The following is a 17,267-nucleotide window of genomic DNA, read 5'->3' as shown; positions in this document are numbered from 1 at the left end:
AGGATTGAGGTTTGAGGACTGAGGACTGAGGATTGAGGATTGAGAATTGAGGATTGAGGATTGAGGATTGAGGATTGAGGATGAGTGCTGAGGGTTGTGTGTTGAGGTTTGAGTATTGAATCCTGAGAATTCAGGATTTTCTATTGAGTTTGAGAATTGAGGATTGATGGTTGAGTATTGAGGATTGAGGATTGAGGATTGAGTATTGAGGATTGAGGATTGAGGATTGAATGTTGAATATTGATGATTGAAGACTGAGGATCGAGGATTGAGGGTTGTGGATTGAGGACGAGGACTGAGGGTTGAGTATTGATGTTTGAGGTCTGAGGATTGAGGATTGAGGATTGAGAATTGAGGATTGAGGATTGAGGATTGAAGATTGACGATTGGGTGTTGAGGATTTAAGAATGAGGATTGAGGATTGAGGATTGAGGATGGAGGATTGAAGATTGAGTATTGAGGATTGATGATTCAGGATTGAGGTCTGAGGATTGAGGATTGAGGATTGAGAATTGAGGATTGAGGATTGAGGATTGAAGATTGAGGATTGGTTATTGAGGATTGAAGAATGAGTATTGAGTGTTGAGGATTGAGGATTGAGGATTGCAGATTGAGTATTGAGGATTGAAGGTTGAGGGTTGAGGATTGAGGATTGAGGATTGAGCATTGAGGATTGAGGATTGAGGATTGAGGATTGAATACTGAGTATTGAGGATTGATGATTGAGGATTGAGCATTGAGGATTGAGGATTGAGGATTGAGGATTGAAGATTGAGTATTGAGGATTGAAGATAGAGGATTGAGGATTGAGTATTGAGGATTGAGGATTGAAGATTGAGGATTGAGGATTGAGGATGAGGGCTGAGGGTTGAGGATTGAGGTTTGAGAACTGAGGACTGAGGATTGAGGATTGAGAACTGAAGATTGAGGATTCAGGATTGAAGATTGAGGATTGGGTATGGAGGATTAAAGAATGAGGATTGAGGAATGAGGATTGAGGATTGAGGATTAAAGATTGAGTATTGAGGATTGACGCCTGACGATTGAGGATTGGGGATTGAGGATTGAGGATTGAGGATGGAGTATTGAGGATTGAAGGTTGAGGATTGGGTATTGAGGATTGAAGAATGAGGATTGTGGATTGAGCATTGAGGATTGAGTATTGAAGACTGTGTATTGAGGATTGAAGTTTGGGCATTGAGGATTGAGGATTGAGGATTGAGGATTGAGGATTGAGGATGGAAGATTGAGTATTGAGGATTGAAGATTGAGGATTGAGGATTGAGGATTGAGGATGAGGGCTGAGGGTTGTGTGTTGAGGTTTGAGTATTGAATCCTGAGAATTCAGGATTTTCTATTGAGTTTGAGAATTGAGGATTGATGGTTGAGTATTGAGGATTGAGGATTGAGGATTGAGTATTGAGGATCGAGGATTGAGGATTGAATGTTGAATATTGATGATTGAAGACTGAGGATCGAGGATTGAGGGTTGTGGATTGAGGACGAGGACTGAGGGTTGAGTATTGATGTTTGAGGTCTGAGGATTGAGGATTGAGGATTGAGAATTGAGGATTGAGGAATGAGGGTTGAAGATTGACGATTGGGTGTTGAGGACTGAAGAATGAGGATTGAGGATTGAGGATTGAGGATTGAGGGTTGAAGATTGAGTATTGAGGATTGAAGATTGAGGATTGAGGTCTGAGGATTGAGGATTGAGTATTGAGAATTGAGGATTGAGGATTGAGGATTGAAGATTGAGGATTGGGTATTGAGGATTGAAGAATGAGGATTGAGGGTTGAGGATTGAGTATTGAGGATTCAAGATTGTGGATTGGGGATTGAGTATTGAGGATTGAGGATTGAGTATTGAGAATTGAGGATTGAGGTTTGAGGACTGAGGACTGAGGATTGAGGATTGAGAATTGAGGATTGAGGATTGAGGATTGAGGATTGAGGTTGAGGGCTGAGGGTTGTGTGTTTAGGTTTGAGTATTGTATCCTGAGAATTCAGGATCATCTATTGAGTTTGAGAATTGAGGATTGATGCTTGAGTATTGAGGATTGAGGATTGAGGACTGAGTATTGAGGATTGAGGATTGAGGATTGAATATTGATTATTAATGATTGAATACTGAGTATTGAGGATTGATGATTGAGGATTGAGCATTGAGGATTGAGGATTGAGGATTGAGGATTGAAGATTGAGTATTGAGGATTGAAGATAGAGGATTGAGGATTGAGTATTGAGGATTGAGGATTGAAGATTGAGGATTGAGGATTGAGGATGAGGGCTGAGGGTTGAGGATTGAGGTTTGAGAACTGAGGACTGAGGATTGAGGATTGAGAACTGAAGATTGAGAATTGAGGATTGAAGATTGAGGATTGGGTATGGAGGATTAAAGAATGAGGATTGAGGAATGAGGATTGAGGATTGAGGATTAAAGATTGAGTATTGAGGATTGAAGCCTGACGATTGAGGATTGGGGATTGAGGATTGAGGATTGAGGATGGAGTATTGAGGATTGAAGGTTGAGGATTGGGTATTGAGGATTGAAGAATGAGGATTGTGGATTGAGCATTGAGGATTGAGTATTGAAGACTGTGTATTGAGGATTGAAGTTTGGGCGTTGAGGATTGAGGATTGAGGATTGAGGATTGAGGATTGAGGATGGAAGATTGAGTATTGAGGATTGAAGATTGAGGATTGAGGATTGAGGATTGAGGATGAGGGCTGAGGGTTGTGTGTTGAGGTTTGAGTATTGAATCCTGAGAATTCAGGATTTTCTATTGAGTTTGAGAATTGAGGATTGATGGTTGAGTATTGAGGATTGAGGATTGAGGATTGAGTATTGAGGATCGAGGATTGAGGATTGAATGTTGAATATTGATGATTGAAGACTGAGGATCGAGGATTGAGGGTTGTGGATTGAGGACGAGGACTGAGGGTTGAGTATTGATGTTTGAGGTCTGAGGATTGAGGATTGAGGATTGAGAATTGAGGATTGAGGAATGAGGGTTGAAGATTGACGATTCGGTGTTGAGGACTGAAGAATGAGGATTGAGGATTGAGGATTGAGGATTGAGGATTGAAGATTGAGTATTGAGGATTGAAGATTGAGGATTGAGGTCTGAGGATTGAGGATTGAGTATTGAGAATTGAGGATTGAGAATTGAGGATTGAAGACTGAGGATTGGGTATTGAGGATTGAAGAATGAGGATTGAGGGTTGAGGATTGAGTATTGAGGATTCAAGATTGTGGATTGGGGATTGAGTATTGAGGATTGAGGATTGAGTATTGAGAATTGAGGATTGAGGTTTGAGGACTGAGGACTGAGGATTGAGGATTGAGAATTGAGGATTGAGGATTGAGGATTGAGGATTGAGGATGTGGGCTGAGGGTTGTGTGTTTAGGTTTGAGTATTGTATCCTGAGAATTCAGGATCTTCTATTGAGTTTGAGAATTGAGGATTGATGCTTGAGTATTGAGGATTGAGGATTGAGGACTGAGTATTGAGGATTGAGGATTGAGGATTGAATATTGAATATTAATGATTGAATATTGAGGATCGAGGATTGAGGGTTGTGGATTGAGGACGAGGACTGAGGGTTGAGTATTGATGTTTGAGGTCTGAGGATTGAGGATTGAGGATTGAGAATTGAGGATTGAGGATTGAGGATTGAAGATTGACGATTGGGTGTTGAGGATTGAAGAATGAGGATTGAGGATTGAGGATTGAGGATTGAGGATTGAAGATTGAGTATTGAGTATTGAAGATTGAGTATTGAGGTCTGAGGATTGAGGATTGAGGATTGAGGATTCAGGATTGAGGATTGAGGATTGAGGTTTGAAGATTGAGGATTGGGGATTGAGGATTGACGATTAAGGATTGAGTATTGAGGATTGAGAATTGAAGATTGAGGATTGATTACTGAGGATTGAGGATTGAGGATTGAGGATTGAGCATTGAGGATTGAAGATTGAGGACTGGGGATTGAGGGTTGAAGGTTGAGGATTAAGCATTGAGGATTTGGGATTGAGTATCCAGGATTGGAGATTGATTATTGAGGATTGAAGATTAAGGATTGACGATTGAGGATAGAGAATTGAGAATTGAGAATTGAGAATGAGGACTGAGGGTTGCGGATTGAGGTTTGAGGATCGAGGATTGAGGATTGAGGATTGAGGACTGAGGATTGACGATTGAGTATTGAAGATTGAGGATTGATTACTGAGGATTGAGGATTGAGGATTGAGGATTGAGGATTGAGGATTGAGGATTGAAGATTGAGTAATGAGGATTGGTATTGAGGATCGAGGATTGAGGATTGAGGATTGAGGATTGAGGATGAGGGCTGAATGTTGAGTATTGAGGTTTGAGTATTGAATCCTGAGATTTCAGGATATTCTATTGTGTATTGAGAATTGAGGATTGATGGTTGAGTATTGAGGATTGAGGATTGAGGACTGCGGATTAAGTTTTGAGGATTGAGGATTGAGGATTGAGGATTGAATATTGAATATTGAGGATTGAAGATTGAGGATTGAGGATTGAGGATTGATGATTGAGGATTGAGGATTGAAGATTGAGTATTGAGGATTGAAGATTGAGGATTGGGGATTGAGTATTGAGGATTGAGGATTGAAGATTAAGGATTGCGGATTGAGGATGAGGGCTGAGGGTTGAGGATTGATGTTTGAGGACTGAGGAGTGAGGATTGAGGTTCGAGAATTGAGGATTGAGTATTGAGGATTGAAGATTGAGGTTTGGGTATGGAGGATTGAAGAATGAGGATTGAGGAATGAGGATTGAGGATTGGGGATTGAAGATTGAGTATTGAGGATTGAAGCCAGACGATTGAGGATTGAGGATTGATGATTGAGGATTGAGGATGGAGGATTGAAGATTGAGTATTAAGGGATGAAGGTTGAGGATTGAGGATTGAGGATTGAGGATTGAGGATTGAAGATTGAGGATTGGGGACTGAGTGTTGAGGGTTGAATGATGCGGATTGATGTTTGTGGATAGACATTTGAAGATTGCTGATTGAGTATTGGGTATTGAAAACTGTGAATTGATGATATTCTATTGAGGATTGAGAATTGACAACTGATTGTTGAGGACTGAGTTCTGAAGATTGAGGATTCAGGATTGAGGATTCAGGTTTGAGGTTTGAGGACTGAGGATTGAGGATTGAGTATTGAAGATTGAGGACTGGGTATGGAGGATTGAAGAATGAGGACTGAGGAATGAGGATTGACGATTGACGATTGAAGATTGAGTATTGAGGATTGAAGCCTGACGATTGAGGATTGAGGATTGAGGATTGAGTATTGAGGTTGAAGTATTGAAGATTGAGTATTGAGGATTGAAGCCTGACGATTGAGGATTGAGGATTGAGAATTGAGGGTTGAGGATTGAGGATTGAAGATTGAGTATTGGGTATGGAGGATTGAAGAATGTGGATTGAGGAATGAGGATTGAGAATTGAGGATTGAGGATTGAGGATTGAAGATTGAGGATTGGGTATTGAGGATTGAAGAATGAGGATTGAGGGTTGAGGATTGAGTATTGAGGATTGAAGATTGAGGATTGGGGATTGAGTATTGAGGATTGAGGATTGAGTATTGAGAATTGAGGATTGAGGTTTGAGGACTGAGGACTGAGGATTGAGGATTGAGAATAGAGGGTTGAGGATTGAGGATTGAGGATTGAAGATTGAGGATTGGGGACTGAGTGTTGAGGGTTGAATGATGAGAATTGATGTTTGTGGATAGAGATTTGAAGATTGCAGATTGAGTATTGGGTATTGAAAACTGTGGATTGATGATATTCTACTGAGGATTGAGGATTTGACAACTGATTGTTGAGGACTGAGGATTGAGGATTGATAATTGGGGATTGAGGATTGAGGATTGAAGATTGAGGATTGGGTATGGAGGATTGAAGAATGTGGATTGAGGAATGAGGATTGAGGATTGAGGATTGAAGATTGAGTATTGAGGATTGAAGCATGACGATTGAGGATTGAGGATTGAGGATTGAGGATTGAGGATGAAGTATTGAAAATTGAGTATTGAGGATTGAAACCTGACGATTGAGGATTGAGGATTGAGGATTGAGGGTGGAGGATTGAAGATTGAGGACTGAGGATTGAGGATTGAGGATTGAGGATTGAAGATCGAGGATTGGGGACTGAGTGTTGAGTGTTGAATGATGAGAATTGATGTTTGTGGATAGAGATTTGAAGATTGCAGATTGAGTATTGGGTATGGAAAACTGTGAGTTGGTGATATTCTATTGAGGATTGAGAATTGACAGCTGATTGTTGAGGACTGAGGTCTGAAGATTGAGGATTCAGGATTGAGTATTCAGGTATGAGGTTTGAGGTCTGAGGATTGAGGATTGAGGATTGAGGATTGAGGATTGAGGATTGAGGATTGAGGGTTGAAGGTTGAGGATAGGGTATTGCGGATTGAACATTGAGGATTGAGGATTGAGGGATAAGGATTGAGGATTGAGGACTGAAGATTGAATATTGATGATTGAAGATTGAGGATTGAGGAATGACTGTTGTGGGTTGAGGACGAGGACTGAGGGTTGAGTATTGATTTTTGAGGTCTGAGGATTGAGGGTTGAGGATTGAGAATTGAGGATTGAGGTTTGAGGATTGAAGATTGAGGATTGGGTGTTGAGGATTGAAGAATGAGGATTGAGGATTGAGGATAGAGGATTGAGGATTGAAGACGGAGTATTGAGGATTGAAGGTTGAGGACTGAGGATTGAGGATTTAGGATTGAGGATTGAAGGTTGAAGATTGAGTATTGAGGATTGAAGATTGAGGATTGAAGATTGAGGATTGAGGATTGAGGATTGAGGATTGAGGATTGAGTATTGAGGATTGAGGATTGAGTATTGAATGTTGAATATTGATGATTGAAGACTGAGGATTGAGGTTTGAGGTTTAAGGATTGAGGATTGAGGTCTGAGGATTGAGGATTGGGTATTGAGGATTGAAGAATGAGGATTGAGGATTGAGGATTGATGGTTGAGGACTGAAGATTGAGGGTTGAGGATTGAGGATTGAGGATCTAGGAATGAGGATTGAAGGTTGAAGATTGAGTATTGAGGATTGAAGATTGAGGATTGAAGATTGAGGATTGAGGATTGAGGATTGAGGATTGAGGATTGAATATTGAGGATTGAGGATTGAGTATTGAAAGTTGAATATTGATGATTGAAGACTGAGGATCGAGGATTGAGGGTTGTGGATTGAGGACGAGGACTGAGGGTTGAGTATTGATGTTTGAGGTCTGAGGATTGAGGATTGAGGATTGAGAATTGAGGATTGAGGATTGAGGATTGAAGATTGACGATTGGGTGTTGAGGATTGAAGAATGAGGATTGAGGATTGAGGATTGAGGATTGAGGATTGAAGATTGAGTATTGAGGATTGAAGATTGAGGATTGAGGTCTGAGGATTGAGGATTGAGTATTGAGAATTGAGGATTGAGGATTGAGGATTGAAGATTGAGGATTGGGTATTGAGGATTGAAGAATGAGGATTGAGGGTTGAGGATTGAGTATTGAGGATTGAAGATTGTGGATTGGGGATTGAGTATTGAGGATTGAGGATTGAGTATTGAGAATTGAGGATTGAGGTTTGAGGACTGAGGACTGAGGATTGAGGATTGAGAATTGAGGATTGAGGATTGCGGATTGAGGATTGAGGATGAGGGCTGAGGGTTGTGTGTTGAGGTTTGAGTATTGTATCCTGAGAATTCAGGATCTTCTATTGAGTTTGAGAATTGAGGATTGATGGTTGAGTATTGAGGATTGAGGATTGAGGACTGAGTATTGAGGATTGAGGATTGACGATTGAATATTGAATATTGATGATTGAATATTGAGGATCGAGGATTGAGGGTTGTGGATTGAGGACGAGGACTGAGGGTTGAGTATTGATGTTTTAGGTCTGAGGATTGAGGATTGAGGATTGAGAATTGAGGATTGAGGATTGAGGATTGAAGATTGACGATTGGGTGTTGAGGATTGAAGAATGAGGATTGAGGATTGAGGATTGAGGATTGAGGATTGAAGATTGAGTATTGAGTATTGAAGATTGAGGATTGAGGTCTGAGGATTGAGGATTGAGGATTGAGGATTGAGGATTGAGGATTGAAGATTGAGGATTGAGGATTGAGTGTTCAGAATTGAGGATTGAGGATTGAGGATTGAGGATTGAAGATTGAGGACTGGGTGTTGAGTATTGAAGAATGAGGATTGAGGATTGAGGATTGAGGATTGAAGATTGAAGATTGAGTATTGAGGATTGATGATTGAGGATTGAGGTCTGAGGATTGAGGATTGAGGATTGAGAATTGAGAATTGAGGATTGAGGATTGAGTATTGAAGATTGAGGATTGGTTATTGAGGATTGAAGAATGAGGATTGAGTGTTGAGGATTGAGGATTGAGGATTGCAGATTGAGTATTGAGGATTTAAGGTTGAGGGTTGAGGATTGAGGATTGAGGATTGAGCATTGAGGATTGAGGATTGAGGATTGAGGATTGAAGACTGAGTATTGAGGATTGATGATTGAGGATTGAGGATTGAGGATTGAGGATTGAGGATTGAGGATTGAAGATTGAGTATTGAGGATTGAAGGTTGAGGATTGAGGATTGAGTATTGTGGATTGAGGATTGAAGATTGAGGATTGAGGATTGAGGATGAGGGCTGAGGGCTGAGGGCTGAGGATTGAGGTTTGAGGACTGAGGACTGAGGATTGAGGATTGAGAACTGAAGATTGAGGATTGAGGATTGAAGATTGAGGATTGGGTATGGAGGATTAAAGAATGAGGATTGAGGAATGAGGATTGAGGATTGAGGATTGAAGATTGAGTATTGAGGATTGAAGCCTGACGATTGAGGATTGAGTATTGAGGATTGAGGATTGAAGATTGAGGATTGAGGATTGAGGATGAGGGCTGAGGGTTGAGGATTGAGGTTTGAGAACTGAGGACTGAGGATTGAGGATTGAGAACTGAAGATTGAGGATTCAGGATTGAAGATTGAGGATTGGGTATGGAGGATTAAAGAATGAGGATTGAGGAATGAGGATTGAGGATTGAGGATTAAAGATTGAGTATTGAGGATTGACGCCTGACGATTGAGGATTGGGGATTGAGGATTGAGGATTGAGGATGGAGTATTGAGGATTGAAGGTTGAGGATTGGGTATTGAGGATTGAAGAATGAGGATTGTGGATTGAGCATTGAGGATTGAGTATTGAAGACTGTGTATTGAGGATTGAAGTTTGGGCATTGAGGATTGAGGATTGAGGATTGAGGATTGAGGATTGAGGATGGAAGATTGAGTATTGAGGATTGAAGATTGAGGATTGAGGATTGAGGATTGAGGATGAGGGCTGAGGGTTGTGTGTTGAGGTTTGAGTATTGAATCCTGAGAATTCAGGATTTTCTATTGAGTTTGAGAATTGAGGATTGATGGTTGAGTATTGAGGATTGAGGATTGAGGATTGAGTATTGAGGATCGAGGATTGAGGATTGAATGTTGAATATTGATGATTGAAGACTGAGGATCGAGGATTGAGGGTTGTGGATTGAGGACGAGGACTGAGGGTTGAGTATTGATGTTTGAGGTCTGAGGATTGAGGATTGAGGATTGAGAATTGAGGATTGAGGAATGAGGGTTGAAGATTGACGATTGGGTGTTGAGGACTGAAGAATGAGGATTGAGGATTGAGGATTGAGGATTGAGGGTTGAAGATTGAGTATTGAGGATTGAAGATTGAGGATTGAGGTCTGAGGATTGAGGATTGAGTATTGAGAATTGAGGATTGAGGATTGAGGATTGAAGATTGAGGATTGGGTATTGAGGATTGAAGAATGAGGATTGAGGGTTGAGGATTGAGTATTGAGGATTCAAGATTGTGGATTGGGGATTGAGTATTGAGGATTGAGGATTGAGTATTGAGAATTGAGGATTGAGGTTTGAGGACTGAGGACTGAGGATTGAGGATTGAGAATTGAGGATTGAGGATTGAGGATTGAGGATTGAGGTTGAGGGCTGAGGGTTGTGTGTTTAGGTTTGAGTATTGTATCCTGAGAATTCAGGATCATCTATTGAGTTTGAGAATTGAGGATTGATGCTTGAGTATTGAGGATTGAGGATTGAGGACTGAGTATTGAGGATTGAGGATTGAGGATTGAATATTGATTATTAATGATTGAATACTGAGTATTGAGGATTGATGATTGAGGATTGAGCATTGAGGATTGAGGATTGAGGATTGATGATTGAAGATTGAGTATTGAGGATTGAAGATAGAGGATTGAGGATTGAGTATTGAGGATTGAGGATTGAAGATTGAGGATTGAGGATTGAGGATGAGGGCTGAGGGTTGAGGATTGAGGTTTGAGAACTGAGGACTGAGGATTGAGGATTGAGAACTGAAGATTGAGAATTGAGGATTGAAGATTGAGGATTGGGTATGGAGGATTAAAGAATGAGGATTGAGGAATGAGGATTGAGGATTGAGGATTAAAGATTGAGTATTGAGGATTGAAGCCTGACGATTGAGGATTGGGGATTGAGGATTGAGGATTGAGGATGGAGTATTGAGGATTGAAGGTTGAGGATTGGGTATTGAGGATTGAAGAATGAGGATTGTGGATTGAGCATTGAGGATTGAGTATTGAAGACTGTGTATTGAGGATTGAAGTTTGGGCGTTGAGGATTGAGGATTGAGGATTGAGGATTGAGGATTGAGGATGGAAGATTGAGTATTGAGGATTGAAGATTGAGGATTGAGGATTGAGGATTGAGGATGAGGGCTGAGGGTTGTGTGTTGAGGTTTGAGTATTGAATCCTGAGAATTCAGGATTTTCTATTGAGTTTGAGAATTGAGGATTGATGGTTGAGTATTGAGGATTGAGGATTGAGGATTGAGTATTGAGGATCGAGGATTGAGGATTGAATGTTGAATATTGATGATTGAAGACTGAGGATCGAGGATTGAGGGTTGTGGATTGAGGACGAGGACTGAGGGTTGAGTATTGATGTTTGAGGTCTGAGGATTGAGGATTGAGGATTGAGAATTGAGGATTGAGGAATGAGGGTTGAAGATTGACGATTCGGTGTTGAGGACTGAAGAATGAGGATTGAGGATTGAGGATTGAGGATTGAGGATTGAAGATTGAGTATTGAGGATTGAAGATTGAGGATTGAGGTCTGAGGATTGAGGATTGAGTATTGAGAATTGAGGATTGAGAATTGAGGATTGAAGACTGAGGATTGGGTATTGAGGATTGAAGAATGAGGATTGAGGGTTGAGGATTGAGTATTGAGGATTCAAGATTGTGGATTGGGGATTGAGTATTGAGGATTGAGGATTGAGTATTGAGAATTGAGGATTGAGGTTTGAGGACTGAGGACTGAGGATTGAGGATTGAGAATTGAGGATTGAGGATTGAGGATTGAGGATTGAGGATGAGGGCTGAGGGTTGTGTGTTTAGGTTTGAGTATTGTATCCTGAGAATTCAGGATCTTCTATTGAGTTTGAGAATTGAGGATTGATGCTTGAGTATTGAGGATTGAGGATTGAGGACTGAGTATTGAGGATTGAGGATTGAGGATTGAATATTGAATATTAATGATTGAATATTGAGGATCGAGGATTGAGGGTTGTGGATTGAGGACGAGGACTGAGGGTTGAGTATTGATGTTTGAGGTCTGAGGATTGAGGATTGAGGATTGAGAATTGAGGATTGAGGATTGAGGATTGAAGATTGACGATTGGGTGTTGAGGATTGAAGAATGAGGATTGAGGATTGAGGATTGAGGATTGAGGATTGAAGATTGAGTATTGAGGATTGGTATTGAGGATCGAGGATTGAGGATTGAGGATTGAGGATTGAGGATGAGGGCTGAATGTTGAGTATTGAGGTTTGAGTATTGAATCCTGAGATTTCAGGATATTCTATTGTGTATTGAGAATTGAGGATTGATGGTTGAGTATTGAGGATTGAGGATTGAGGACTGCGGATTAAGTTTTGAGGATTGAGGATTGAGGATTGAGGATTGAATATTGAATATTGAGGATTGAAGATTGAGGATTGAGGATTGAGGATTGATGATTGAGGATTGAGGATTGAAGATTGAGTATTGAGGATTGAAGATTGAGGATTGGGGATTGAGTATTGAGGATTGAGGATTGAAGATTAAGGATTGCGGATTGAGGATGAGGGCTGAGGGTTGAGGATTGATGTTTGAGGACTGAGGAGTGAGGATTGAGGTTCGAGAATTGAGGATTGAGTATTGAGGATTGAAGATTGAGGTTTGGGTATGGAGGATTGAAGAATGAGGATTGAGGAATGAGGATTGAGGATTGGGGATTGAAGATTGAGTATTGAGGATTGAAGCCAGACGATTGAGGATTGAGGATTGATGATTGAGGATTGAGGATGGAGGATTGAAGATTGAGTATTAAGGGATGAAGGTTGAGGATTGAGGATTGAGGATTGAGGATTGAGGATTGAAGATTGAGGATTGGGGACTGAGTGTTGAGGGTTGAATGATGCGGATTGATGTTTGTGGATAGACATTTGAAGATTGCTGATTGAGTATTGGGTATTGAAAACTGTGAATTGATGATATTCTATTGAGGATTGAGAATTGACAACTGATTGTTGAGGACTGAGGTCTGAAGATTGAGGATTCAGGATTGAGGATTCAGGTTTGAGGTTTGAGGACTGAGGATTGAGGATTGAGTATTGAAGATTGAGGACTGGGTATGGAGGATTGAAGAATGAGGACTGAGGAATGAGGATTGACGATTGACGATTGAAGATTGAGTATTGAGGATTGAAGCCTGACGATTGAGGATTGAGGATTGAGAATTGAGGGTTGAGGATTGAGGATTGAAGATTGAGTATTGGGTATGGAGGATTGAAGAATGTGGATTGAGGAATGAGGATTGAGAATTGAGGATTGAGGATTGAGGATTGAAGATTGAGGATTGGGTATTGAGGATTGAAGAATGAGGATTGAGGGTTGAGGATTGAGTATTGAGGATTGAAGATTGAGGATTGGGGATTGAGTATTGAGGATTGAGGATTGAGGATTGAGTATTGAGAATTGAGGATTGAGGTTTGAGGACTGAGGACTGAGGATTGAGGATTGAGAATAGAGGGTTGAGGATTGAGGATTGAGGATTGAAGATTGAGGATTGGGGACTGAGTGTTGAGGGTTGAATGATGAGAATTGATGTTTGTGGATAGAGATTTGAAGATTGCAGATTGAGTATTGGGTATTGAAAACTGTGGATTGATGATATTCTACTGAGGATTGAGGATTTGACAACTGATTGTTGAGGACTGAGGATTGAGGATTGATAATTGGGGATTGAGGATTGAGGATTGAAGATTGAGGATTGGGTATGGAGGATTGAAGAATGTGGATTGAGGAATGAGGATTGAGGATTGAGGATTGAAGATTGAGTATTGAGGATTGAAGCATGACGATTGAGGATTGAGGATTGAGGATTGAGGATTGAGGATGAAGTATTGAAAATTGAGTATTGAGGATTGAAACCTGACGATTGAGGATTGAGGATTGAGGATTGAGGGTGGAGGATTGAAGATTGAGGACTGAGGATTGAGGATTGAGGATTGAGGATTGAAGATCGAGGATTGGGGACTGAGTGTTGAGTGTTGAATGATGAGAATTGATGTTTGTGGATAGAGATTTGAAGATTGCAGATTGAGTATTGGGTATGGAAAACTGTGAGTTGGTGATATTCTATTGAGGATTGAGAATTGACAGCTGATTGTTGAGGACTGAGGTCTGAAGATTGAGGATTCAGGATTGAGTATTCAGGTATGAGGTTTGAGGTCTGAGGATTGAGGATTGAGGATTGAGGATTGAGGATTGAGGATTGAGGATTGAGGGTTGAAGGTTGAGGATAGGGTATTGCGGATTGAACATTGAGGATTGAGGATTGAGGGTTAAGGATTGAGGATTGAGGACTGAAGATTGAATATTGATGATTGAAGATTGAGGATTGAGGAATGACTGTTGTGGGTTGAGGACGAGGACTGAGGGTTGAGTATTGATTTTTGAGGTCTGAGGATTGAGGGTTGAGGATTGAGAATTGAGGATTGAGGTTTGAGGATTGAAGATTGAGGATTGGGTGTTGAGGATTGAAGAATGAGGATTGAGGATTGAGGATAGAGGATTGAGGATTGAAGACGGAGTATTGAGGATTGAAGGTTGAGGACTGAGGATTGAGGATTTAGGATTGAGGATTGAAGGTTGAAGATTGAGTATTGAGGATTGAAGATTGAGGATTGAAGATTGAGGATTGAGGATTGAGGATTGAGGATTGAGGATTGAGTATTGAGGATTGAGGATTGAGTATTGAATGTTGAATATTGATGATTGAAGACTGAGGATTGAGGTTTGAGGTTTAAGGATTGAGGATTGAGGTCTGAGGATTGAGGATTGGGTATTGAGGATTGAAGAATGAGGATTGAGGATTGAGGATTGATGGTTGAGGACTGAAGATTGAGGGTTGAGGATTGAGGATTGAGGATCTAGGAATGAGGATTGAAGGTTGAAGATTGAGTATTGAGGATTGAAGATTGAGGATTGAAGATTGAGGATTGAGGATTGAGGATTGAGGATTGAGGATTGAGTATTGAGGATTGAGGATTGAGTATTGAAAGTTGAATATTGATGATTGAAGACTGAGGATCGAGGATTGAGGGTTGTGGATTGAGGACGAGGACTGAGGGTTGAGTATTGATGTTTGAGGTCTGAGGATTGAGGATTGAGGATTGAGAATTGAGGATTGAGGATTGAGGATTGAAGATTGACGATTGGGTGTTGAGGATTGAAGAATGAGGATTGAGGATTGAGGATTGAGGATTGAGGATTGAAGATTGAGTATTGAGGATTGAAGATTGAGGATTGAGGTCTGAGGATTGAGGATTGAGTATTGAGAATTGAGGATTGAGGATTGAGGATTGAAGATTGAGGATTGGGTATTGAGGATTGAAGAATGAGGATTGAGGGTTGAGGATTGAGTATTGAGGATTGAAGATTGTGGATTGGGGATTGAGTATTGAGGATTGAGGATTGAGTATTGAGAATTGAGGATTGAGGTTTGAGGACTGAGGACTGAGGATTGAGGATTGAGAATTGAGGATTGAGGATTGCGGATTGAGGATTGAGGATGAGGGCTGAGGGTTGTGTGTTGAGGTTTGAGTATTGTATCCTGAGAATTCAGGATCTTCTATTGAGTTTGAGAATTGAGGATTGATGGTTGAGTATTGAGGATTGAGGATTGAGGACTGAGTATTGAGGATTGAGGATTGACGATTGAATATTGAATATTGATGATTGAATATTGAGGATCGAGGATTGAGGGTTGTGGATTGAGGACGAGGACTGAGGGTTGAGTATTGATGTTTTAGGTCTGAGGATTGAGGATTGAGGATTGAGAATTGAGGATTGAGGAATGAGGGTTGAAGATTGACGATTGGGTGTTGAGGACTGAAGAATGAGGATTGAGGATTGAGGATTGAGGATTGAGGGTTGAAGATTGAGTATTGAGGATTGAAGATTGAGGATTGAGGTCTGAGGATTGAGGATTGAGTATTGAGAATTGAGGATTGAGGATTGAGGATTGAAGATTGAGGATTGGGTATTGAGGATTGAAGAATGAGGATTGAGGGTTGAGGATTGAGTATTGAGGATTCAAGATTGTGGATTGGGGATTGAGTATTGAGGATTGAGGATTGAGTATTGAGAATTGAGGATTGAGGTTTGAGGACTGAGGACTGAGGATTGAGGATTGAGAATTGAGGATTGAGGATTGAGGATTGAGGATTGAGGTTGAGGGCTGAGGGTTGTGTGTTTAGGTTTGAGTATTGTATCCTGAGAATTCAGGATCATCTATTGAGTTTGAGAATTGAGGATTGATGCTTGAGTATTGAGGATTGAGGATTGAGGACTGAGTATTGAGGATTGAGGATTGAGGATTGAATATTGATTATTAATGATTGAATACTGAGTATTGAGGATTGATGATTGAGGATTGAGCATTGAGGATTGAGGATTGAGGATTGAGGATTGAAGATTGAGTATTGAGGATTGAAGATAGAGGATTGAGGATTGAGTATTGAGGATTGAGGATTGAAGATTGAGGATTGAGGATTGAGGATGAGGGCTGAGGGTTGAGGATTGAGGTTTGAGAACTGAGGACTGAGGATTGAGGATTGAGAACTGAAGATTGAGAATTGAGGATTGAAGATTGAGGATTGGGTATGGAGGATTAAAGAATGAGGATTGAGGAATGAGGATTGAGGATTGAGGATTAAAGATTGAGTATTGAGGATTGAAGCCTGACGATTGAGGATTGGGGATTGAGGATTGAGGATTGAGGATGGAGTATTGAGGATTGAAGGTTGAGGATTGGGTATTGAGGATTGAAGAATGAGGATTGTGGATTGAGCATTGAGGATTGAGTATTGAAGACTGTGTATTGAGGATTGAAGTTTGGGCGTTGAGGATTGAGGATTGAGGATTGAGGATTGAGGATTGAGGATGGAAGATTGAGTATTGAGGATTGAAGATTGAGGATTGAGGATTGAGGATTGAGGATGAGGGCTGAGGGTTGTGTGTTGAGGTTTGAGTATTGAATCCTGAGAATTCAGGATTTTCTATTGAGTTTGAGAATTGAGGATTGATGGTTGAGTATTGAGGATTGAGGATTGAGGATTGAGTATTGAGGATCGAGGATTGAGGATTGAATGTTGAATATTGATGATTGAAGACTGAGGATCGAGGATTGAGGGTTGTGGATTGAGGACGAGGACTGAGGGTTGAGTATTGATGTTTGAGGTCTGAGGATTGAGGATTGAGGATTGAGAATTGAGGATTGAGGAATGAGGGTTGAAGATTGACGATTCGGTGTTGAGGACTGAAGAATGAGGATTGAGGATTGAGGATTGAGGATTGAGGATTGAAGATTGAGTATTGAGGATTGAAGATTGAGGATTGAGGTCTGAGGATTGAGGATTGAGTATTGAGAATTGAGGATTGAGAATTGAGGATTGAAGACTGAGGATTGGGTATTGAGGATTGAAGAATGAGGATTGAGGGTTGAGGATTGAGTATTGAGGATTCAAGATTGTGGATTGGGGATTGAGTATTGAGGATTGAGGATTGAGTATTGAGAATTG

The sequence above is a fragment of the Calliopsis andreniformis genome, unplaced genomic scaffold, assembly GCF_051401765.1.
Source record: "Calliopsis andreniformis isolate RMS-2024a unplaced genomic scaffold, iyCalAndr_principal scaffold0041, whole genome shotgun sequence".
NCBI classification, from domain to species: domain Eukaryota; kingdom Metazoa; phylum Arthropoda; class Insecta; order Hymenoptera; family Andrenidae; genus Calliopsis; species Calliopsis andreniformis.
This window is presented reverse-complemented; position numbering follows the sequence as displayed.